This window comes from Callospermophilus lateralis (assembly GCF_048772815.1).
Source record: "Callospermophilus lateralis isolate mCalLat2 chromosome 11 unlocalized genomic scaffold, mCalLat2.hap1 SUPER_11_unloc_3, whole genome shotgun sequence".
NCBI lineage: Eukaryota > Metazoa > Chordata > Mammalia > Rodentia > Sciuridae > Callospermophilus > Callospermophilus lateralis.
Window position 1 is genome coordinate 6,445,217 of NW_027510155.1, and position 26,455 is coordinate 6,471,671.

Here is a 26,455-nt window from a genome sequence, read left to right on the forward strand (position 1 = left end):
CTGACCTCAGCACCCTGAAAGCCAGACTGAGTATGAAAGTTCCAGTGCAGCTGGTCACCGAGGCCAGTGTCATCCAAAGGCCAAGCCTAGTGGTCAGCAGTGGCCCCTGCATCTCTGGGAAGATTGCAGATCTGTGAAGCTAGGATGGCTCCCCTTGCCTGCAGTGCGCCTGCATTTATCAGGTGGAGGAAACGGTCTCTCAATAACAATAACAATTTACACCCAGAGACCGTTATTTAACAGCACGTTGATCTCATTAAGCCTGGAACCCAGCAATCATCAAGACAGAGTGTGCGCTTCCCCGCTCTGGCCTGCCTAACAGGGAAAGGTCTCCAGGGCGGCCGTCGCCTGATAGCTGACACTGAAGCTTGAGCTCTCAGCTTCCGACCAGGAGGAAGAAAGAAAAAATGGGCAGCTGATTCCAAAGCCTTAATGCCACTACCATGGTTATTTAATGAAGTCACTCATTGGCCAATTATCTTTGAGCACCTACTATGTGCTATGTGCCATTCTCGATGCCAGGAACAGAGTAGTTATAAGAGGTAGGGTCAGTGTGTTTATTTTTCATCTATTGCCACCCAACAGAATGATCATGAATTGAGCAGCTTAAAAAGACACACGTGGCCTCGGGTTGTGACTCAGTGGTAGAGCGTTTGCGTACCAAGCTTGAGGCACTGGGTTTGATTCTCAGCACTGCATATAAATAAATGAATAAATAGTCCATCAACAACTAAAAAAAAATTTTTAAATGACACACATGTGATCTCAGAGTTTCTGTGGGCCTACAGTCTGAGCATGGATCAGCAGGGTCTTCCCCAAAGCTGCCACCAAGGTGTCAGCCAGGGTGGGGTTCTTGTTGGGAGGTTTGGGGAGAGATCTGCAGTCATATGTCACTTAGGGTCAGGTGTGTATTCTGGGAAATGCATCCTTGGGTGATTTGTTGTTGTGAGAAGAGATCAGTGTGTACTTACCCAGCCTGGATGCTGCAGCCTATTACTCACCTGAGCCACAGGGTATATGTACAGGACACAGCCTAGGGTCATGTCAACAAAACAATGGGAGATGGAATCAAGCACTAGAGAAAATGATGCCTTCGAGAGACATGGTGAGCAGGAGATATATGAGGCTGCTGCTGGTGTGATAAGGCAGGCAGGCTATTTTACAGTAAACTTTTATTTATTTTATTTATCTTTTTAGTAAGTAGAAGGGGTACACTCTAAATAACACAAAGTAATCAGCTGTGGTGGCTCATGCCTGTAATCCCAGGAACTCTAGAGGCTGAGGTAGGAGAATAACAACTTCAAGGTCAGCTTTAGCAATTTTGCAAGACCCTCAGCAACTTAATGAGACCCTGTCTCAAAATACAAAATAAAAAGGGGTCCAGGCACCAGGGACTTTTAAAAAGGACTAGTGATGTAACTCAATGGTAAAGCTTCCCTGGGTTCAATCTCTAGTACCAAATTAATAATAATATAATAATAATAATAATAATATAACAAAAAGTATAGTATGGTAAATAAATAAATCAGTAACATAGTAGTGTATTAGCTTTTAATTCATTTTATGTTGCTATAATAAAATGACTGAGGCTGAGGAACTTATAAACTACAGAGGTTTATTTGACTCATAATTCTGGTGGCCAGAGGGTCCAAACAGTGCGTACTGGCATCCTGACAAAGGCTCCCTGGCAGCATCACAACATGGCAGAGAAATAGAAAGAGAAAGAGCCAAGTGCAGAAGAGACCCAGGACATGGGTTGGGCTCACTTTATAAGCAACTTGGTCTCTCAAGAACGGATTCACTCCTGTGAGACCCAGCCTACTCAGTGAGACCAGCAGTAAGTCATTCATGAGGGTGGAGTCCCTGTTCCTATTTACCTTGCATTAGTCCCCACCCTATTACACTTCCCACCCATTATACTTGCAGCACTTGAATCTATGGGGCACACACTCAAACCACAGCTAAACCATAGCATTGTTTGTATTAAGTATGATGTGTTGTACCCAATTGTCCATGGTATACTTTCACATGACAGGCAGGGCAGTGGTTTTGTTTATGCCAACATCCCCATATGAATATGTGTTCTGCATGGCACTCCAGTGGCTATGACATCACTGGGCCACAGCAACTTTCCATCTCCCTTCTGCTCTTACAGGCTCACTGACATATGGGCAGCCTGGATTGGACCAAATGTCATTATGCAGTGCACGACTTGACTTCCAAATCCACGTCGAGTTCAGGTCCTTGCAGTTTATGGGACAAAGAGCCTTCATTCCCAGCTAGCTGTTAGGTGGAGGCCACCCTCAGTTCCTTGTCACGTGACCCTCCCCAATACGGCCACTTGCTTCCTCAAAGCCAGCAGGGGAGGGAACCTAGCCAGACAATATTGCCACCTCATAAGACATAATCATAGAGCTAGCATCCCGTCAACTTGGCCGAATGTGTACATTAGGAGTGAGTCACACTTCCTGGCAACGCTGGAGAAGGTGAGGATTACACACGGGTGTGAGTAGCAGCTGGTGGGATGATTGGTGTCCACTTTGGAGTTCATCCACTTTGGAGTCTGTCCACTACACTCGGGCTCTGCTGTCCCTCCATTTACAGGGAAGACAGCTGTAAAATATAATTACTGTGAAGTGTGATCCAGGCTCTAGGAAATGCCTCCCTCACTTCACTGGAGAAGTATTGAAACTGGCCGGAGGCCGGAACTGCAGGGGCTTTACACAGCATTTATGGGAGGTTCCCCCAGTGGCTCTGATGAATGGGGCTCAGGTGCGCCCAGTCACTGGGGCACTTTTAAAAGCTCCCCAAGTGAGTTTGATGTGTGGTCAGCGTTGAGAACTACTGCTCAGGGCGACTCCTTCAATTTTACAGGTAAGGACTTTGGTGCTCAGCAAGGAAACATTTTCCACAGATCCACGGTTACCACTTGGCAAAACCAGAGCACAAATCAGGGGGAGATTAAGTTGGCGGGTGTAGGAGATCTGGGTTCTTCTTTCCAATGGTTCTGTGTCCCTTCTTCTCTCTAGGACTCCATATCTTCATCTATAAAATTACATGGACTGGATGATCTCAGAGTCCCTTCCTACACTCACAATTCTCCAGTCCTCTTTGGTCGAATTATCAGCTGGCTCTATGTTGGCAGCTGACCCAAGGCTGGCACCCTGCTGCTCCTGCATAGGGCTGAGTCTCTGGGTGGCGCTGCCTGATGGGCTGAGGACGTTCCCTCACAAACCCTCTGGCTGGAGACATTTGTGTACTGAAGCATTGTGAAAAGTTGGCCTAGCAGGACTCTGCTCCAGCCGCCTGTAATCTGTGGAGTGCTTATGAGAAGTAGGGTTTTAATTAAAATTGACATTTCAAAGACCACCTTGGAGGGAGCCCTGCCTTCATGGAAGGCACATGATGGTGGCATAGGTAACCCTCCCTGTGACAGGCAGGCGGCTGTGGAATTAATGTGGGAGCACCTCATTGGCTCCTCTGACTGCTGGTGGCAGTGGACCCTTTGCACTGAGTTATCCCTTTGCACTAGGTAGTACAGGAGCCAGAGAAGTGCTGCTCTTGCCCTCTGGGGACCAGGACTCTTCTCCCACTCCACACAAGTGTGTTAAGCCCTCTGGGACTCAGTTATCGCCCATGTAAAACAGGCAGCTCTACTACCTACTTTTTAAGAAAATGCTTGCCAAGCACTTTGGGTTATAACACCCAGTATTTTTCTGCAAGGAATTCACAGTTGGTAGCAGGAGGCCAGGTTGAAGCAGAGGCAAGCAAGGAAATCAATAAGGCAATCCGCTCCGTGCCTTCTGTGTCAGGTGTCATGGGGACCCAGAGGAGGGGCCTGAGATGGCAAGGTGAGGGAGAAGAAGCCAGGCTTCCAAGACATTAACTGATTCTCCAAATACTTATTGAAGAAAACAAAAATTTATCGATTACTGAATACAAGCCAAACACTGCCCCAGGTGGTGGGGACAGAGTGGTGAAGAAGGCATTGACTGTGGCCTCATCTTTACAGAGCTTACCTTCTCATGGAAATGATAATAAAAACAACAGCCGTGATCGTGTTACCTGTTACCATGGTGTTGGTCTACTAGTGAGAGTATGTACCCCGCGCTCTGCTCCTTATTTACCTGTTCCTGTATCATTTAATCCTCACCAATGACCTTATGGTGTGGATACTATTACTTTCCCCTTTCACAGATGAAGAGCTAGAAGCTCATAGAGGAGACTTTGTCCAAGGTCACCCAGCTAGGGACAGACAGTGCTGAGATTCCCACTGGGAGCCTGGCAGCTAGGAGCCTGGATCCTCAAACCTTATAGCATTCTAGTTTAGGCTTGAGGTTCATGCATAACTGGGGGAGAGTTTACCCATTGTAAGAATGTGTGTGTGTGTGTATGTGTGTGTGTGTGTGTGTGTGTGTGTGTGTGTGTGTGTATGAGAGAGAGAGAGAGCGAGAGAGAGAGAGAGAGAGAGAGAGAGAGAGAGAGAGAGAGAGAGAGATTGGTGGTGCGGCTGTTGCTGACCAAGTCCTCTCCACGAAGCCTCAAGAGATACGCTCTTCTCCCGTCATGCTGCCCTTGATGATGTGAAGGGATCAGTTTCTCAGACAGCTAAAGGGAAAGCTGCTGCTATTTATTTTGAGCAACCACAAAAATTAATGGCAGCTTATTAAGGTGAAACCTAAAGAAAGATGACAGAAACAGGGATTCAGAGATTCCCTTCAACCATCCTTGCTTTCAAAATGTTTATCCCTGTGGGTGCGGTGGTCTCTGACGTGAGGAAACCAAGTGCCATTCACTCAATGGATTAGTGACGAGCCTGAGAGCAGCCATGTCCTCTTCCTGAAGTCACACAGCTGAAGAGCTCTAAACCCTGGATTTAAATCCAGGTTAAGAAACAGTTCAGAGAGGCCCAATGGGTTTCAGGCCACAGGGCTCCAAAGACAATGCTCTGTCTCTGGTAGAAGCCACATGGAAAGTTCTGGAAGGTTCTATGGAGCTGCTGCAGGCCCCATGTCCTGGTGTCCTTCCTCCGACCTCAGTGACCTTCCTGGGGATGCAGCAGAGCTGGGTTGGGTGTGTCCTGGAAGAGCCATGGGGCCTGCAGCAGGATGTGGGTGTCCTCAGAACCACAAAGTCAGGACTGGAGCAGGAGCCTCCCCACCCCTGACTCCAGACTGAGAGTGCTTTCCTGTGACGCCAGGCTGGCACCAGCCCCAGAGGAAGGGACAACCATCCGAAATGTTGGCGAGCACCAAGCACAATGCGGGCTTAGCCAGATGATCATGGAAATTAATTTCCTGAAATTAATTAATTAATTCACCAAACATTTAGTGTTTGTCAGATCCCCTGCCAGGCACCTTTCAGACATTATTCATTCTGTTTACAAACATGTGCCAGGTGCTGGGTACACAGCAGAAAACGAGATGGGTCGGGCAATTGCCTCACAACCATCCTAATAGGTGATTATTTTCCTTGTTGTACAGTAGAGGAAACTGAGACCCAGAGGGATTGAGGGACTTCTGAGCTCACGTCCACCTCTCCCTTCCAGCCACTGCCTGTCCCACAGTGTCCCAGAGTCCCTTGGAGGGGGCTCAGGCTTGTCTTTTGGCTCCCAAAGCCAGTTTTCCCAAGTTCTTGCCGGTGTTCCCATGACCCAGTAGTTCCTGAATACTGCTACGGATGAGGGCGAACTCTCCAGACTCTCCTTCCTCCTGTCTGAACCTCTCTCCATTTTACCCGGGAAGCTGAGGAAAGCCCCACTCAGTGGCTGCCACTCCCAGCACCATGGCTTCTGCTGCTAAAATGCCCTTCCCAATCTCAGAACCTCCAGAGCATCCTTCAAGGCCCATTTCAGCTGCTGCTCCCTCTGGGAAGCCACCCCAAGCCCCTGGGGCAGAGGCTGTCCTGCGTGCTCCCCCAACACCCACCTCCTTTGGAGCCTTTTCCATGAGCATGTTGTTAGATTCCTGAATGTGTCTGTCTCTCCCATTTCCCGGCGAGGGCGAGGACCACCCACGTGGCCCTTCTTGCTGCTGTATCCGTAATCCCTGGCACACACACTGTGCATTCAGTAAATGTGTGTGAAATGGGTGTGCGAGGGCTGAGTGGCTTCTCTCTCCTCTAGTTTATGTCCTGGCTACAGGCCTCCCTGTGGTACAGCTCCATCCTCTTTATCCCAGCTGCCAATTGTGGGTTTAGGCCTAGATGCTTCATTAACTAATAATAATGAGTCACTGTACTAGCCTCGGGAGCATTGTAAATGATACAGTGTCAGGAGAAGGCAGTGGGATGTGGAATTTCAATGAGGCTGGAGTGGTTCTTGAAACAGAGGAGATGCCATGTGTAATCTCTTCCTCTGTGCCAGCTCTCACGCACCCGCCGCCTCGCCATGGAGAGACAGTCCATTAGCCATTCCAGTTCTAATTCTAGACCCCTCGGAGGGACTGCCAACGCAGGCCACGTGTCAAGTGTGGTAGGCTGAGGAGCTGTCCCCCAAAGAAACCCGGGTCCCAATCTCCGGAAGCCGTGAGGGTCCCCTTACAATGCAAGAGGGACTTTGCCGATGTGATGGAGCTACAATCTTGAGAAGAGGAGGTGATCCCAACTCTCAGGGTGAGCCCCATGTGTAAATCACAAGGGTCCCTAGAAGAGGCTGGGACGGATTTGACTGCAGAAGAGGATGGGATGATGGACACCCAGATGGACTGACGGGATTTGTAGTTGGAAGAAGGGGCCACTAGTTCCCAAGAGGCCACCCAGAAATTCCAAAAGGCAAGGTAGGAGATTCTCAGACTTTCAGAAGTCCCCTGCCAACATCTTGACTGTAGCCTAGTGAAATTGATTTTGGACCTCTGACCTCCAGAACTGTTAAGAGACTAGGTCTGTGTTTTAAACCACAAAGCACATGGTGATTTGCTACAGCAGCCATAGGGGACTAATACATCAGGCTACTACTCCCTCTTCAGGACAGCTTGATAGATGCTGTACTCCAGGTTGGAGTCTCAGAATTATTCATAACACAATGCACCTAGCAGTCACCAACAACTGGATGGAGTTGGAAAGGGACGAGGGAACTTATTTTCCATCTCTAAACAGGGCCAAATATTTCTTTCAATGGATAGGGAGATGGGAGTTCAGAGAGTTGAGGTGACTTCCCGGGGGATACACAGTGCATTCATGGCAGGGCTGTCTCCTGCAGGCCAAGAGTCTTTCCTTTATGTTAGTTCTTCAAGGGCGCAGGCTGGTAGCAGAGGCCTCCAGGGTCATATAATTCTGGTTTGGATTGAGATCCCAGCAGGAATCCTCTTTTTCCCCTGAAGCCAGGACTGTTTAAAGAAATGGCTCTGCTAGGACCTTTCTCTGGCTCCACTTATTGTCCCCTCCTGGAAATTCAGGCTCTGCTGCACAAACCAGGTGAGATCCCTGGAGCCTTATGACAGGTTTGGCCAAAGACTGGCCTCTCAGGGCAGATGTGTTTATCAAAGCTTTGATGCAGGTTTCAGCCACCCACTAATGACTCACCCAGGGAGTCTTTCTGCCTGACTCTAATCTCTCCCTCAGGAAACCTGAGCTTGTGGACCAAGAGTTATTAAGGAAGCTGAGAGAGAGAGATGCCAAGGCCAGGCCTCCCCTGAGGGGAGGTAAGGTTATGGCCTCACATGAATACCTGCTTCTCTACCTGGATTAACCAAGTGTCCCCTCAGGCTCAGCCTGTGACTGAGCAGGTCAGCTCCTCTCCTCCGGGGAGGTTCCCTCCCCACTCCTGCCCAAACTAAGTTTTGCTGCGACATTCCCAGCTGTTTGCAATTGGATCGTACCATTCCTCTCTAGCCTTGTCCCCTCTAATACTAATGCTACAGTAAAATGCACCATTCTCTAAGAAACAAAGAAAAACAGCCAGGTATGGTGGCAGATGCCTGTAATCCCAGCAACCTGAGAATCGCAGGCAGGAGGATTACAAGTTCAAGGCTGGCCTTGAAAAGTAAAAAAAGAGGCAGGGCAGGTAGCTCAGTGGGGGAGCAATTGCCACACATGTAGAAAGCCCTGGGCTCCATCTCCACACCACAAAAACAAAAAGCATAATTTTATTCTCCTTTATCACTGAGTAATACTCCATTGTGTGTATAGACCACAATTTCTTTAGCCATTCGTCTACTGAAGGGCATCTAGGTTGGTTCCACAGTTTGGCTACTGTGCATTGTGCTCTAGGAACATTGATGTGGCTGCGTTACTGCAGTATGCTGTCAAGGATGGGATTAGAGAATATCATGCTAACAAAGTAAGCCAATCCCAAAAAACCAAAGGCCAAATGTTTGCTCTGATCAGTGGATGTTGATCCAAAATAGAGGAGGGGATGAATGGAGGAACTTTGGATTGGGCAAAGGGGAGTGGGGAAGGGAGCACAGGGGTAGGAAAGATGGTGGAATGAGACGGCATCATTACCCTAGGTAGATGTGTGATTACATGAATGTGTGACCCTACTTTGGGTTCAATCAGAAAAGTCAAAAATTGTGCTCCATTTGTGTATAGTGAATCGAAGAGTATTCTGCTGTCATATATAACTGAGTAGAACAAATAAAAAAAATTAAAAAAAAACTTTTAAAAGAATAACTGATTTTTAGAGAAAATAAAATTGTTGCTATGAAATATTGATTTTCATAAATAACTAAAAATAGTATAACAGGCTAACATTATTACCTATGTAGCAAATGTTTATTAAGTAATACCATTTTCCAATTTTTTGAAAAATACTTGACTGAATTTTATCTTTTAAAAAATTCAAAGTAATATTACTCACATAAAATTTATTTTTTCACACACACACACACACACACACACACACACACATACACAAAGCAAAAGAGGAGGGGAATGGCTTGCAATTAGTAGTAGGATTGGAGACAGAGTGGGGATGCTTAAATCCTACTCATATTCTTTACCGGGCTTCCCAACATGCAACCAGGCAGGAGACATATGTTGATGGTATATGAAATTCCAAACTCAAGTTGTAATCCTGAGTTTTTGGATAATGAAAAACAGTGGATAAAGAAAATATTTATACATAATATGTGTGTGTGAGTGTATGTATGTATGTATGTAAGTATGTATCTCCACTAGAATATTACTTGGCCATAAACAGAAAGACTTCTAACTTTTGTAGGTAAATGGATGGATCTGGAGACTATCATGCTAAATTAAATAATCCAATCCCCCCAAAGTTTGAATGTTGTCTCTGATATTCAGATGCTGACACATAATAAGCCAGGGGAGGGGAGAATAGAAGTTCATTGGATTAGAGGAATGAAGGGAAGGGAAAAAAGATGGGAATGCGAAAAACATGGAATGAATCAGACATAACTTTCCTATGTTCATATATGAATACACGACCAGTGAAACTCCACATCCCATTCCAAGAATGGGATCCTAATTAGAATGGATTATACTCCCTGTATGTATAATACATCAAAATACACTCTACTATCACGTATATCTAAAAAGAACAATAAAAAATAGGCGGGTGCAGTAGTACAAGCCTGTAATCCCAGAGGCTTAAGGGGCTGAGGCAGGAGGATCCCAAGTTCAAAGCCAGCCTCAGCAAAAGTGAGGTGCTAAGCAACTCAGTGAGACCCTGTTTCTAAATAAAATACAAAATGGGACTGGGGATGTGGCTCTGTGATCGAGTGCCTCTGAGTTCAATTCCTGGTACCACCCCCCCAAAAAAAATACCATGTAAACAAATCTCATTATTTGGTTTTGTGTGCACCATGGGCTACATGCTGAGAGATTTTGCATGTAGAGTTGGAAAATCTGGGTTTTGTTCCTGTCTTTGTTCTAAACAAAATGGTGTGACCTTGGGTAATTCCCCTCACACCAGCCCTGAGCACTTCAGTCCTGAACAAAGATCTTTAAATTCTGTGTGGAAGACATTTCCACCTCTCCCAGCAGCCTGAAAAATCCCATGAGTGTGAGTGAGGAAGAATTCTCCCACGTGGGTGGTGATCAGGCTGGTCTGCTGAGGAATGGCCAAATCCAGGAGCCAGGCTCTGTAGGTGAGGGGGATTCCTAGCAGGGTTGCAGGGGCACAGGCAGAACTGGACAGGGAAACAAGAATTGTGGGTCCTGCCTAGCAGGGTGTGAGGTCAGCTAACAGAGCAGGCCATTCACCCACAAAATGGTAGGGAGCCCCACTCTGTGCCACTGAGCTAGGTGTGGGGCACACAGCAGTGGCCAAATGGAAAAGGTTCTTGGTCTCAGGAAATCTGAGTCTGGTACGAGAAGGTGGGCTTTCTATCAGGAGTAACAGTCCAGAGTGATGGGGTTGGAAGGGAGGTGTATAGAGCTATGTGAACCATAAAAGGGCCTCAGTCGTGGTGCAGGTGGGAGAGAAGCCCACCTGCAGGATGTTGTCTGTCACCTGAGATAGGTAGACACTTACGAGTGAAGAAAACAGGAATGATGTTTCAAGTATAGGTTCCATTTAGGTAGAAAGTGCCCAGGTATTAAAGGTCAAAGGCTAGCTAGAGGGATGAGCAGAGGAGACTGAGAGTGAGGGCTGGACCTGGAATATAAGCAGCTGCTTTGTAGCCAGAGGGAGAGGCAGAGAAAGGAAAGTAGGCATCCATTCATCTAGCCATTTTACCATTTAGACCTCCTTGTCTGCATAAGTATAGGTCAGATGCTGCAGCCTGAGCAGAGGGCCTGGGTCTGAGGCCTTCAAGAGACAAGATAGGCTGCAAGAGCTGAAGAGGTAAAGATGGAATGAGGGGAACAAAGCTGACAACAGAGGAAGCAGAGAAGCAATGGGGTGTGGGAGGACGGAAGGGAATAAGCCCTCATTGGAAACCTGTTGTGAAATTTAAGGGTTAGCCTCAGTTTTTCCATGTGTAAAGTGGGACAAAATAAGATAATATGCAGTATATTCAATACCTAATATGGAATCTGACACACATTCAGTGGGTAATATATTATAACTATTATAGTCTGTTTTCTGTTACTGTAACATCAGGGGCTGGATACTTTATAAAGAATAGAGGTTTATTTAGCTCATGGCTTTGGAGATTGAGAGTCTAGGGTTGGGTGGCTCTATCTGTTTGGCCAATGGCGAGGGTTCCCTTCTGTGCATGACAGTATGGCAAAGAAGTAGAAAGAGAAACACTGTATATAGAACAGACCAAGAACATGTCATGGCCCCACTTTTCAGCAACCCTAGAACTGACCAGTGTCCCTTAAAGAATTACATTAGTACCTTCTGAGGGTGATGTCCCCAGTGACCTCATCACTTTGCACCGGGCACCCACTACTTAAAGGCTGCACCATCTCTCACCATTGCCACACTGATGACCAAGCTTCCAGCCCATGAGCATGAGGGGGTCAATCTCAACCATTCCCAAACCACAGCAGCTACCTTTCTTACTATCACTGCTTCATTCATCCAGCAAACATTCATTAGATGCCTGTTACCTGCCAGGAACTATTCTAGGCACTGGGATTCACCAGTGAGGAAAACAGATGACATCCTTATTCTTGTGGAACTTACCTTCCAGTGTTCACTCATTCCACATGAACACTGCTGGGAGGAGGGCCTTATTGCCCTTCTTTTGTTGATGAGGACTAGACATTGAGAAGCTAAGCAACTTGCCAAGATGGTGAAGCCAGTAGGCAGAGGAGGCAGTACGTGAACCCCAGCCTGCAATGGCGTTCCCACGCCTCCTTCTGCTGCCTCAGATCATCCACTCTCTAAAAGGCAACACGGAATCAACCATGATGTATGGTATCAATTACATATTTTCAACCCAATTATTTTGTGACGGTCCTGATTTTAAGCCCGCTGTCTCAGCGTTTCTGGGCTTGGGGAAGATGCAGTGGTTTTGCCCCCAGAGCCTACAAGAACTGCAAGGAAAGAAGCAACTGTTGCAGCTGGAGTAGGGGGAAGGCTCCTGGAAGAGGCTGCCCCTTCAACAACAGGGAAGGTGAAGGGCGCATGAAGGTTCAGGAGTGCATTAAATAGGGATCTAGACTGAGGGAGAGCCAATGACATTCAGGTGTGCATGATTCGGTTGATTTGGCACAGGTTTATCGAACACCTAATATGTCAGGTATTGTGCTAGGCACTGGAGAACCACAGGCAAGAAGACAGCCTGGATTCCTGTCCTCAGGGTGGCCGGTGGGTGGCCGGTGTTGAGGGGATGTAAGTTAAAGGAGGGGGATGGGAGCCCTGGGCAGATAAGGCCATTTTTGCCAGCAGAGATCCTTTCCCTGCATTCTGCTTCCCCAGCTCTGTCTGTGGATTCTGTTCCCCTGACTCATGCTTCTTCCTGCCAACTGGAGGGGAAGGCACAGAGTTCTGGAAGCTGCTGATGGGCTCAGGAAGTCCCAGATGCCAGAGTGGAAGCTGTGCTGAGAGCGAGGAGTCTTGGCTCATCCTCTCAGGCCGATGCTCCTTTTGGTGTGGGTCTTTTATCTACGAGCTCAGTGCAGACAGTCAATGCTAATCCAATCTTCTGGGACCAAATGAAACAGCCTGCATTTAAAGGGCTCAGGCTTTCTTTTCTGATTACCAAACGACCTACATAATCACTCTCACCCCAGCCCGCCTGGGAGGGCACTGCCATCGATAAAGCTCAACCAAGCACTCTCCCTTCTGGGAACTGGCTGGGATTTCTTTTGAGCTTGCCAAGCAGAAAGGAGACCCAGGCAGAGCAAGTCTGGCCAAGGATTCCAAAGACCTGGTTCTTGCTCCGGATCTGCAATTAGCTCCTTGTGTGACTCAGGGACTGTCAATTCCCAGTGCCACTAAACCTATCCCCGGCCTCAGTTCCTCTGCTTGGAACACAAGGAGGGTTGAACCAGACTATCTCAACAGTCCCTCCTGTTCATGATTCTGGGTCATAGATGATGCTAGCTCATTCTAATTACTCCCTAATCTGAAAATGTTTCCAGGAACTACTCTGGGACCCCTATGCTGTTATGAAATTTGGCACGATGGTTAATAGTATACAGATGTACCCGTGAGTGTGTGTTTAAACCTACGCAAGATATATGAAATAGAAAATATCAAGTTGCAGGATGAGTCCCATGGTGAGGTGCCATACATGTCTGTTACATGCATACTCACACATGCATGCACACGAAGAGAGTATCCAGATGCCTCTGGGAGGATACAAAAGAGCCTTATAACCTTGGAGAAAGGGAACTGGGTGACTATGAAGGAGATTTTGATATTTCACTGTACCTTTATGTACTTGTTGACATTTTTAACCACACATATTGCTACTTTGAATAGTAATAAATGACCTTAAAAACTGTGTATTGACTTTGCCATCAGTTCATTCACTCACTTAACAAATATTTATGGAGCATCAATTATGTAGCAGGTGCTAGTATAGGAAGTGGTAAATAAGACAGTCCTTGCCCTTAGGAAGCCTATGTTCTAGAAGACAATCATCAGATGAATAAATATATCAAGTCAAGTCAGGATAAAGGGTATGAAACACACAAGATAGACTTGAGTATGAGGCCTGGTTTGGCCAGTTGTGAATTGCTTGAACTTGTGTAGATTCTTTTTTTGATCTTTGGTTTCCTCAATGATAAGATGGGGTAATAATAAGATCTACTTCATCGGATGATTGTAAGAATTAAATGAAGTGAAAATAATTTCCTGGGACAGAGCAGGTGGTGTATAGGTGTTGGTTATTGTATGTTGAACATGACTGGGACAGAGTCTGGAGGAGAATGGACATAACCAGGAACTATGTAAGGAGAACTGGAGGAGTGGGGGATGAGCAGACACCCAGGGCAGGAGGGGTCACTAGGAAGAGGTGAACAATCAGGGTTGGCTGTAGGTAAGTGGTGGCCATATGGAAGGAGAGGTGGTTGCAAGGGACCCAGCCCAGAAGAGAGAAGTGGGCTTGGCTTGGAGCCTTAAGCAGTAAGGAGCCCCAGATGACCTCCCCATCCCCCAGCATGTCTATACCAACTGGGAAATGCAGGGCCCAGCCTGGTGAGGTGGGAAGCAAAGCCACCCAGCAGGATTCTGGGTGAAGACCGTCCAGAGCGTCCAGACATTACTAGGGATGGCAGAGGATGAGAAAGCTGAGTGATGGTGAGCTGGAGGATTCTGATTAAACTCATTTAACAGGATTATTGCCAAGAAAAGACAAAGCAGAGATAAACATGGAATTCCAAAAGTTAGGGTCTCATTGAGAAATTACTTCAGGGCTATCTGAGTAGTTGGATCAAGGAGGAACTCTCTGTCACGGGTATCACCATGTTATGCCTGGGCTGCTGAGAGGGCCATTCTAATCTTCTATCTTATACTCAGTGGTGTGCAGGGTGGGTGAAAACATTTGGGTGACATGTGACAGAAGGTCTTTGTCAAGAAACTAGATGCAATTCAGGAACGAGGAGAGAGGGTTTTCCTCAGGGGTCCCAAAGCCTGGCTGGGTGTTAGATCTCCCGAGGGGCTGGTTATAGTGCAGGCTGCTAGGCCACAGTAACATAGGGTGGGGTCTCACGAATGTCTCCTTGGGCTCCACACTGTCACACCAAGAGAAGTGGCCTGTGCTTCTCAGGGAAGCAGTATTATGGGCCAGGCTATATGGGCAATGACCAAACAGATTCCATTTTACCCTGAGACTCCATAACACGTAAGAAATGCTTCTCCTGTGGGAAAGCCCCACCTCTGTACCCATTAGTATCTACCTAGCATAACACACTTGGCAACACAAAAGAGCAAGTCTTATACAGTGTAAAATTGTTCTCTTTGATTTCCATTTTGCTTGGGCAATGTACCTTGCCACACATTGATTGTCTAGATGCGAGTAACCATTCTCTAACTTGTACAGTTTGAACTAGGGTCATTTTGACCCACTTCCCTTCTGCTGGCTTGCTGCTAGGCCAACCTGGAAAGTCCTGTGGGGAAATACCAATGGACCCATTACGTCATTGTCTCCCTAACTGCCCAATCCAGGTTCTGTACCTGCTTGCTTACAGCTACATCAACCCAGGTGTAGTCTTTGTCTTTAAATATCCTAAAATGCTCAGGCTTGGGGCTTGCTCCTTGTAGAGACAGTTATGAGTCCTGCGGGGAGCAGTTGCTGGCTGACCTGCAAAATAAAGACTCTTCCATTTGGACAAAACTGGGACTTGGTGTGTTTTCTGAGCCACCTGCCCCACAACAGCAGGGCTGGGAGCTTTCCCTTCTCACCCCCACTGGACTTCACTATAGGCCAGAATTCGACTCCAGGATCTGTCTATGATAGAAACTTCACAGTCACTTATTCAGGGACTTAGAGCTTGTTGGGTATGTGTGCACGCATGTGCATGGGTGTGCACATGTGTTCATGTGTATGCGTGTTTGTGTGTGCCTACACACATGTGCATGATGCGGAGGAAGACAGGCACAGGCAGGAGCACAGGCCTGGTGAAAGCCAGAAAAGTGAAATGTTTGCTTCTTCTCAAGGAAAAATGAAATTAAAAGAGAAAAATCATTGCCCATAGGGACTCTGTGACTCTCACCTGCTTTTAGTGGATCTCAGTGAATTTTGCTCAGTGATGCTTTTTATGCAAATCCATGCAAACAAATTCTGGGCCTGGCCTGGAGTCCTGGGAGGACTGATTCCATTTCAGGAGCCACACAGGGAGGAGAACCTAGCAGGAGGCCCCTCCTGAAAGCTGAAGATAGGAAGCTGGCCAGAGCCCACAGGGTTTATTTGATGGTTCCTGGTGATAGCTTCTTAGCCACAAGAAAATACATATCTATGGCTGTTTGACACAAACCCCAAATGTCAATTTTTTTTCTGAATTATTTTAAGCAACAAAATCTACTTTTGCCCAAAAGGCAGCTTTAAATGAAACCATAACATAGAAAAGAAAAAGAAAAAAACAATTGGCTTAGTTCTAAGGATGGAAGGAGGGACAGGGGCACCAGGCCCACTTGCTCAGGGGATGCCCACCTGGTAACAGGTCTCAGTTCAGATTAAAAAAACTCAAGCCTTTTCACCTTCCCCACTGTGAAGGTGGAGAATCCCCCCAGGCACCTACCACAGACCCTACATTTTTTTGTAATCATCTGGGGCCCATGGGCAACTGAGTTCAGGGCTTTCCTGGACTGGAGAACAAGTTCTTCCAAAAAAGGAAACTTCCAGAGGCCCCAGAAGCTAAGATCTGACATGCTAATTACTGGCTCTATGACTTTGACCCATATCAAGGACATAGATGATAAAGTCTGAAGCTGAATCTTTGCTATGCCATTTAAAATTGTGGCAAATCACCTAACCTTTCTGAGTCTCTGCTACCTTTTCCATAAAATAGACGCAGTCCCCACATCATAGGTTTGTATAAGGAGTAAAGAGTTGTTATGCAAAGGATAGCAAAGACTACCCTTTCTCATATGCCTGTGTGACCCAGGAATATAATCAAGATGATTGGCAGGCTATGGAGTGCTTTCCTAATGTGGAAGCTCGCCTCAGCCCCAGTTGAGCATTCCTGGGAGGGAAGGGAGGCCTAGGGAATGCTGTTTTCCCAATTTTCCAAGAAAAGACTGAAAAATCAGACTTTTACATAAAAACTTCCAAGTTTTCAACATTGGCAACTCATTCACAGTTTCCAAGCACCCTGTGGATCAAACAGAATACATCTGGGGGGGCCCTGGGGCTGGTCACCACAGATGCCAAGTGACAATCAGAGGCTTAGGAGTTGCTTCCTAGGCTCCAGAAACACCCTCCACCTTCTCTTTCCCTTCTGTCCTGTCCATCCCATTGCTTGATGAGCTCTGAAGAGTTTTTCTTGAGAGGACGAAAAGATCTCTACAAATGCATCTTTTCAAGTGTCTTATCATTTCTATCAACGCCTAGCAGCTCTTGTAAAAAGAAAAGAAAGAAAGAGGAGAAGTAGGAGGAGAGAAAGGAAAGAAGAAAGGAAGGAAAAAAATGAAGAACGCAATGTGCACCAACACTGCCACCCAACATCCATTTATCAACATGCACACACATGTACACACACATCAGCACATGGAATCTAGATGTCCTTACCATGCTCTGGTTTGTTTTCTCCTTGACCCTTCCACCTTCCACTGGGGGTTCTGGAGCAACTCGCCACAGGTGGGTTGAAGATGGTTTAGCAGCTTTGGAGCTGTATGGGAGGGGGCGTGCACAGTTTCAAAAGCACGGTCTCCATTTCCTGAGTCTTAAATTCACTCAAAGGCGAAGGATCTTTGTCTGAGCTCTGGTGTGGCAGATTAACCATCCTCTCAGAAAAGAACTCTCCAGGGGCTGGGGATGTGGCTCAAGCGGTAGCGCGCTCGCCTGGTGTGTGTGCGGCCCGGGTTCGATCCTCAGCACCACATACAAACGGAGATGTAGTGTCCGCTGAGAACTAAAAAATAAATATTAAAAAATTCTCTCTCTCTCTCTCTCTCTCTCTCTCTCTCTCTCTCTCTCCCACTCTCTCTTTAAAAAAAAAGAAAAGAACTCTCCAGGGCTTTCTGGTAGTGTCCTTTGAGGATACACATCTGGAGTTGGTCCAGCTGTCTTTCACCTCCATGTGCTGGTGTGTGTGTGTACCTGTGTGTGCAGGTGTGTACATGCATGTTAGGAGGAAGGTTCGGGGCACAAAGCCATTGGTTTTCACTTTTTTCCTTCCTTCCTTTATTTCTTCCTTCATCTCCTCCTCCTCCTTCTTTTTCTTTCTTTTCTTTTTATAAAAGTTGCTAGGTTTTTCTAGAAATGATAGATGCCCATGGGGAAAAAAAAATCACTCAGAAAAGTTCCAAGAGCACTGTAGGAAAGGAAGGAAAACCAAAAACAAATCTGAAAACCTTGCTTCCCAGAAAATCTTTAGGATTCGGTGTCTTCCCAGATGTCTTTTTATAATAGATAAAAGAATACAGAAATGCATATTTAATTTTACATAGTCAGGCTCATAAAATATCTGTGCAGTTTTATAATATGCTTTTCTCATTCGTACCACATGTCGGGGGATGCCTTTCCCTGTAATGTATTCGGATTTACACTCTCACGGTGGCTGTGGAGTGATTCATGGGGGGGCCATAAATATTTATTAATATTCATAAATATTGTGAAGACACACACACACTACCGCCCTGACAAGGTCCCCAGTGCTTCTCTGGACCCAGTACATATTATCCCACGTGTGGACACCTTATAACTGGCCTCCCTGCTTCCAGGCCCCCACCAGATAATCCATCCTCCATAGGACAGCCAGAGCTGGCTTTTAACCATACCCATCAGATGGGGTCTTAAAACTGCTTAAAACCCTTGAATCTCCTCCCATGACAGTGAAGTCCAAAGTACTTACCACTGGCTGACAAGGCTTAGCGATTGCATGATCTGGCCCTGCCCACCTGTCTTCCCTGACCTCCACTTATGCCAATCCGACTGCAATTCTCCTGGCTCAGAGCCTATGCCTCACCGTCCACTCTGCCTGCCGCTTCCCCCATCTACATCTTTGCAAATGGCCTTTTCACCTATCAGTTGTCAACTCTGAGAATTCTTTCCAGCCCCCTACCCCTCCCATTTGCCTAATCCACATTGACACCTCATCCCATTGTCCCATTACTCTGAATTTACAACACCTATGGCGATGTGAAGTGATCTTACTGATTTGTTTGCATGTTTACTGTTTGTCTGCCCACCCCTACATTAACACCAGAGGATTGGGACTTTGCTCCCATGGAGGATACCCAGATAGCCAGTAATTATTTGTTGAACGACTGAGTCCACCCCACCCCACTTCCTACCCTCCCCATACCTCTGTAAAACCCAACACTCTTAAAATCCCTATTCCCCATGTTCCCTGGATCTCTCTCCATCTCTCCCTTCCAATAACTCTGCTTTTCAGAGTGAGCTGAAATGCCTTTTTGCTCCCCAATGAGCCCCACGGAGAACCCAGCTGCAGCTCCTCTCGGCTTTGTCTCCCACCCTCCTCCTCCTCTTCTTCCCCATCCTTCCCTCTCCCCAGGACCTCCTTGAGCTTCTGCTCTTTTGCTCTTGGCTCCTGGCCCCTGCTGTCCCACTGTGAGCCCCCCTCAGTCCAGCCCTCACCACTGCCTGGAGCCGGTCCTGACTTTGTCTGCAGGAATGATTCTGTCTTCTACACTCAGGCAGTGCTATATGATTTCCACCCTTGGGATATTAGCATTTTATGCCTTACAATATTGTCATTTGCTTCTCCAGCTTAATCTTTATCATTAGATTTTGAGTTCCTTGATGGCAGAGATTACTTTTTTTTTTACCTTTCTACAACAGTTAGCATGGAGAAAGTGTCTTGCATACATTAGCTCTTTTAATCCTCACTGGGACCATCTGAGTTGGGAACTTGAATTAACCTTATATTATAGATGAGAGAATTTAAGAAAATTGCCAAAGTTTACACAGCAAGGAAGCACTGGAGCTAGGATTTGAATCCACAGCTCAAACCCCTAACTGTGAGACTAAAGCACTTTCATCTTAGTGCTGGTGGTGGAAACAAACAAACAATAACAACAGCAACAACAAAAGCCAAACCCCCTTTTTTCCATCTCTCTTTGTAGTAGCTGCAGGCCCTCTGCTCTTAAACCCCCAGGGCTTTAAAGTGAGAAGGGGGCATTGCAGGGATATTATTAGAGTTAAGGAAAACAAACTGAAAACTTAACTCCAAATCTGAGTTTCTGGCTGTGGGATTCTGTTTCTTACTCACAGATAACTCAAGACTCAAGATTGGGAGCCAGGCAGGCAGGGCCTCATTTCTACTGTTAGACTGAAGCATTTCTGAAATTGTGCCAAGGGGATCCCTCTTTCCCTCCTGTCTGACTAGGACTATTATAGCCCCATCTTATTTGTGATTTCACTTTCTGTGGTTTCTGTTACTATAGTTAACTGTGGTCTAAAAATATTAATAAAAGTTTCAGAATCAACTGGTTTATAATTTGAAATTGTGTGCCACTCTGAGTACCATTGATGAAATCTCATACTTTCATTTTCTATCTTTCTCAGGACATGGATCATCCCTTTATCCATTGTATCTACATTATACATACTACCCACCTGGTAGTCACTTTGTAGCTGTCTCAGCTTTCAGATTGCCTATCATGGTATTGCAGTTCAAGTAACCCTTGATTTACTTAATAATTGTCCCAAAGTACAACAGCAGTGACACTGGCAATTCAGATATGCTAAAGAGAAGTCAAAAAGTTCTTCCTTTCACTGAAAATGTAAAAATACAATAAGATATCTTGGGAGAGAGACCGTATTCCCCTACTTTTTATTGCAGTATATTGTTGTAGTTGTTCTATTTTATTGTTAGTTATCATTGTTAACCTCTTATTATGCCTAATTTGTTAATTAAACTTTATCATAACCACCTGTATTTATAAAAAAACATATATAGGCTTCTGTACTATTGTTTCAAGCATTCACTGGGGGTCTTGGCATGTGTCCCCTTACTGATAAGGAGAGAGCACTGTACCATTATTTGTTTACCTGTGTTCTTCTTGATGGGCATTTTGGTTGTTTCTCTTTTGGGGTTATACATAAAGCTGTTTAACCATTCTTTTGCCAAGTCTTTATGAGCATGTTTTCATTTTTCTTATGCAAATATGTAAGAGTAAATTTGCTGGGCAAGCAGAACTTAGGAGAACTTGCCACACCATCCCCCGCCCCCATTGGTTGACCAATTTTACACTGTTATTTACAATTCATGATACTTCCAGTAACTCCACATCCTTGCCAACATTTGAAGTTGACAATCTTACATTTTACATATCTGAGCAGTGCAAGTTGTATCTCATTGTGTTTCAATCTGCATTTCCCTGATGGCTAAATGATGTTAAGCATCTTTTCAGTTGTTCATTGGCCACCTGAAGATCTTCCTTTGGAATGTGCCTGTGCAATGCTTTTGCCTGTTTTGAAAAAGTTGAATTGTCCTTTGATTATTGAGTTATAAGAGTTCTTTTCTGGAGAGTTTGTTATAAGAGTTTTTTTTTTTTTTAATGTGTTTCTGATAAAAAGTCTTTTCTCAGACATATGTATTGTTACTATGTCTCCTAGTTATGGCTTGTCTTTTATTCTTTTAATGTTGCCTTTTGATGGAGTAGGAGTTTTTTATTTTGAGGAAGATACATTTATCACTGTTTTGTGGTTAATGCTTTCTTGTGTCCTGTCCGGGTCACATACTTGCCTTCTCCAGACTTCTTATGCCTACTATTTGCATAGTATATCTTTTTACATCCATTTACTTGGAATATTATCTAAGCTTTTACATTTAAAAAGCATTTTTTTAATGACAGCATATAGTCTTGCTTTTTTATCCAGTCAAAAACTTTCTCTCTTGGATTTGTAGAGTGTTTAGTCTATTTAAATGTAATGCAAAGTGATGAAATTATTGATATCCTTAACTCTGAGTCTACCATCTTGCTGTTTGTTTTATAATTGTTCGTGTGTTCTTTGTGCATCCTTTCTGCATTCATTCCATTTATTTTAAATATACATTTTATCTGTTCTGTTGGCTTTTTTGATATGCTTCCTCATTTTATATTTAATGGTTCATTTGTGGAAATAATATAAATCTTCAATTTCTCACAGTCTACTTAGAGTTAATATGGTACCAATTCCAGTAATGCAAGAAATTTAAACTGTGTTATATCCACCCATCTTTTCTTATTGTACATTTTATTTCCACATCTGTAGCAAACTTCAAATTACATTATTGCTTTTTGTTTAATTATATTTTTAAAAATTAATAAGGGAGGAAAGCCTTTTGTATTTACCTCCATATCTAATATTTTTAGTTCTCTTCATTTCTTCAATTAGATCTGTGTTTCATCTGAAGAATTTCATTATTTTCTGAAATACACATTAATTGATGACAAATTTTTTTAGCTTTCGTTCTTTTGAAAAATGTCTTCATTTTGACTTTATTTTTGAAGGATGTTTTCCTGGGTATGCAAATCTAAATTGACAGATTTTCTTTCCTTTCTCTCTGCACTTTCTATACACTGTTTACTTCTTGCTAACATTATTACTAATAAAAAGTTGGTGAGGTTTTTTTGTTTGTTTGTTTTCCAGTATAAAATGTATCTTTTGGGTCTGATGACTTTTAAGATATTTTTTGCACTTCTGATGTAAGCAAGCTGACCATGATGTGCGCTTTTATATTCTTTATGTTTTCCCTCCTTGGGATTCACTGAGCTGTGTGAATCTGTAGATTGATATTTTTCATTCCATTTGGGGATGGCCATTATTTCTTCAAATATTTTTATTTTCAAGTCTCCTCTTCTAAAATTAATTGCATATGTTAGACTGCTAGATATGATGTCAGTAGACACTAAGACTAGCCATTTTATTAAGTCTTTTTCTGTTTTGCTCTTTTCTTTGAACTGATTCTATTGTTACGTCTTCACGTCCATTTTCTCTTGAGTGTCCAATCTGCTGTTTATACAGTGATTTTATTATTGTAGACATTATGCTTTTCAGGTCTAAAATTTTCATTTTTAAATTGTCACTTCTGTTCTGATATTCCTCCATGGGTTTAAACATTATATCCATCTTTTCCTTGAAATCTTTAAAACACATAATGTTTTAACACCCATCACAACATCTCTGTCATCTCTGACTCTGTTTCTCTTGATTCTGATTACTTATTTTTCCTGGGTATAGTCTTGCCTTTCTTGTGGATAACATGTTGAATAACTTGATGGTATGACAGATATATGAATGCTACAGATATATGAAATCAGAGCCTGGAATTTAGTCTCTTTCTTTAAAGAGGTTTGAATTTTTTTTTCTTTTTCTTCCCCTCCTTGCCCCGACAGGCAGTTGTTTACTGGTAGATCAACATCATCCTTTGAAGTCTTATTTTTGAGCTTTGTGAAATGTGCAACTAGAATAGTGTTTTCCTTGGAGCTTGAAAAGCTCTGCACCCTAAGGTGTGGCTTTTCCAGAATTTCAAGTGAATGCCTAGGGTGTTTAGCAGGTCTCACCACCTTGGATAATAAAGACTCATGTTTCTCCCAGAACTATAACTTTTGGAGTCTGTGTTCAGCTTACAGTTCCTTTGTAGCTGTTCTTTGCCTGACTTTGCACAATCTAGTCCTGTGCATTTACTATTTATTTTTGATAAAGATTTAAAGGGACCCCTATGCAGACTTCAGAGCTCTTTCTATGCACAAGTCCCTGCAACTCCAGCCAGTTTAGAACCCTTGAACTCTAATCTTTGTCTCTTCAGCTCAGCAAAACTGAAGTGCTCTGCCTGTGCTATGTGGTCTGGACCAATGTCCCCAAGTAGAGAGCAAGGACAACTTCTCTAAAGGTCATAGTCCTCTACTGCCTATGTACGACATTTAAAAACAGCTACTTTATATATTTTTCCATGGTAGATGGAGTGACCCAGTTCCAATTATCTTATAACCTGAAGCAGAAGTCATAGTTTTTATTCTCAGGATTTACTTTTTATAATTTATTTTGTTTTGTAATTACATAGAATATTTACACAACTCCAGATCAAATCTACAAAACAAGATGTATTCATAGGAGCGGGAAAGAGTAGCATGAACCGGACATAACTTTCCTAAGTTCATACATGAATACACAACCAGTGTAACTCCACATCATGTACAACCACAAGAATGGGAAGTCATACTCCATGTATATATGATATGTCAAAATACATACTACTGTCTTGTATAACTAAAAAGAACAAATAAAAAAAAAGATGTATTCATAGAAGTCTACCTGTTTTTGCATTTTCCACATTATTTCCTTCATCTTCTTAATATGGAGCAATTAACAATAATAGTTATGGTTTGTTTTCCATTCTTTCTTTTGTTAATATAAACAGATGTGTGTGTTGTTGTTTTTATACCTTTACCTAGACAAACCCTATATACTTTCTTCTAGCCTCCTTTTATTCATGTAGATAGTCTGGTGATTTTTATGGTCCAGGGTATGTGGGCAATGATCAAATAGACTCCATTTTACCCTGAGACTCTATATCACGTAAGAAATGCTTCTTCAGTGGGAAAGCCCCACCTCTGTACCCATTAATAGTTACATAGCATAGCATACTTGGCAACACAAAATAGCAAATCTTATACAATGTAAAATTGTTCTCTTTGCTTTCCATCTTTCTTGGGCAATGTTCCTTGTCAGAGATTGATTGTCTAGATGTGAGTAACCATTCTCTAACTTGTACAGTTTGAACTAGGGTCATTTTGACCCCCTTCCCTCTGCTTGTTTGCTGCCGTGCCAACCTGTAAAGTCCTGTGGGGAATACCAATGTACCCATTGCATTGTCTCGCTAACTGCCCAATTCAACTTCTGTACCTGCTTGCTTGCAGCTACGTCAACCCAGATGTGTTTTTTGCCTTTATATCCTAAAATGCTCAGGCTCAGGGCTGTTCCTTGCAGAGACAGTTATGGGTTCTTCAGGGGGGGGGGGTAAAGTCACCAGCCAGCTGGCTAAATAAAGACTCTTCCATTTGGACAAAACTGGGACTTGGTGTGTTTTCTGAGTGACCTGCCTCACAACAGTGGTCAGTCTACACTAGTATAACAAGGTATGGCTCATTCCATCCTTACAGTTGCCTGGTTCTCAGGTGTCAAAGTCACTAACTTGCCCTGGTTTGTATGTTTCAATATTGAAGGTTCCATGTGTCCTGGGAAAAAACCAGAAAGTTTGGTCACCCTGTCATTTTTATGAGTGGACTAGCTGATTCAATCAATTTTCCTTGGGTGGATTAGATTGTTTTCAATCTTTTACAACTGCAAATAGGTCTTCAGTGAGTGGCTTTGTGCATACATCTCTACATATTTTGGAAGTATATTTTTGTGTTGTAATTTTTAAAGACAGGATTGTTGAGTTAAAGGTCAATGTATATGTAGTGTTTCAAGATTTTGTCAAATTCTCCTCCATAGGGATTATACAATTTTGAATTGCTAACACCAGAGTTTGAGAGGCTGTTTCTTTAGCAATTCCCCAACAGGCAATTTGCGAACTTTTCCCAATTTAATAAATGAGAAATATACCCTGATATCATTTTAATTTATATTTCTCTTATTATAAGCAAGTCTAAGTATCTTTTCAAAAGGTTAAGAACCGCTTACACTTCTTTCTATGTGGTTTATCTGAATTTGCTAGACTATTTTTTCTGTAGGCTATTGGCTTTTTCTTATCTAATTTTAAAAACTCTTATATAGGTCCACGCACACACACACACACACATAGTGTTTATCTATGATTTGACTTGTAAATATTCCTAGCTTGTCATTTATCTTTAATAATGCTAAATTTCATTTGACCTTAGCTGTGACAAAGTTCCATAGACAAAATGAACTTTCCTAAATTACCAAAGACAAAATGCATGTAAGTTTTTGAGTCATAGTTAGGGGTGATCTCTCCCTTCATCTATGTTTTCTTCTACTACTTGTATTATTGTATTTTCTTACATTTATATCTCTTACCCATTTGGAATTTGTCGTGGTGAATGACATGAGGAATGGATTCAATTTTATCTTTTCTCTTTCTTGTTTTCTAAATATCATTATTTAAATGTCCATTATTTTTTCCACTGATTTCAGCTGTTGCCCTTCTACTAAATTTGCATATGCAATTAGGTCTTTTTCTGATTTTCTTGTTCGGCTTCATTTCAATTGTAGAGGCTCCATGGCAGATTTTAGAACCGCCTTTTTCTTAGATATTCAAACTGGCCCTCTTCTTTTTTCTTCTTTTTCATGATTTTCCTCACTATTCTGGTTTGTTGTTCTTCCCAATGAACTTTATAATCAATTTGTTCAACTTGCAGAGAAATCTGATGGTTTTAAAATTCGGAATGCTTCAGGCTTATAAATTAACTTAGGGAGAATTACCATTTTTATGGTATTTCTTCCCATCCAAGAACACAGACAGTAGCAGATGACATTTTTGAAGACCTCATCAGATTAGAGAGTTGACAAAATGCTCTGTGTAATCATGTGGCTGAATCCCACTGGGCTTGCAAGTCATCCCCAACTCATCCCTGCATCACCTCCTCCGAGGAGCCTGCCTTGCTCTCTAGGGATATGATCTTTCTATTCCCTATTCATATCTTGTGGTTCACATTAACATTTTTGATCATTAGTTTTACCTATACACATGTATGTGTATATATATATATATTTCTCTTTCTGGGCTAAATAATTCTCTGGGGAGTGGGTATGTATTATATGTCACAATAAAAAGCTCAGTTAAGGTAGTGGCTGAGTTGGACCCTTCACGTAAATGACCCTACTGCCTTTCTCAGTGGTTACTAAGTAGACTATGGCAAGAGAACTCCAGCCCACAGGCTTGGTCAGCCTGGAATATTAAAAAAATTTTGAATTCGTTGTCAGCATTTAAACATGAAAAGATTGTATAATCATATAGATTTTGGGTTTATCTGAAAGTAATACAACCTGAGGCCATATTGCGTCACATTCTCACATGC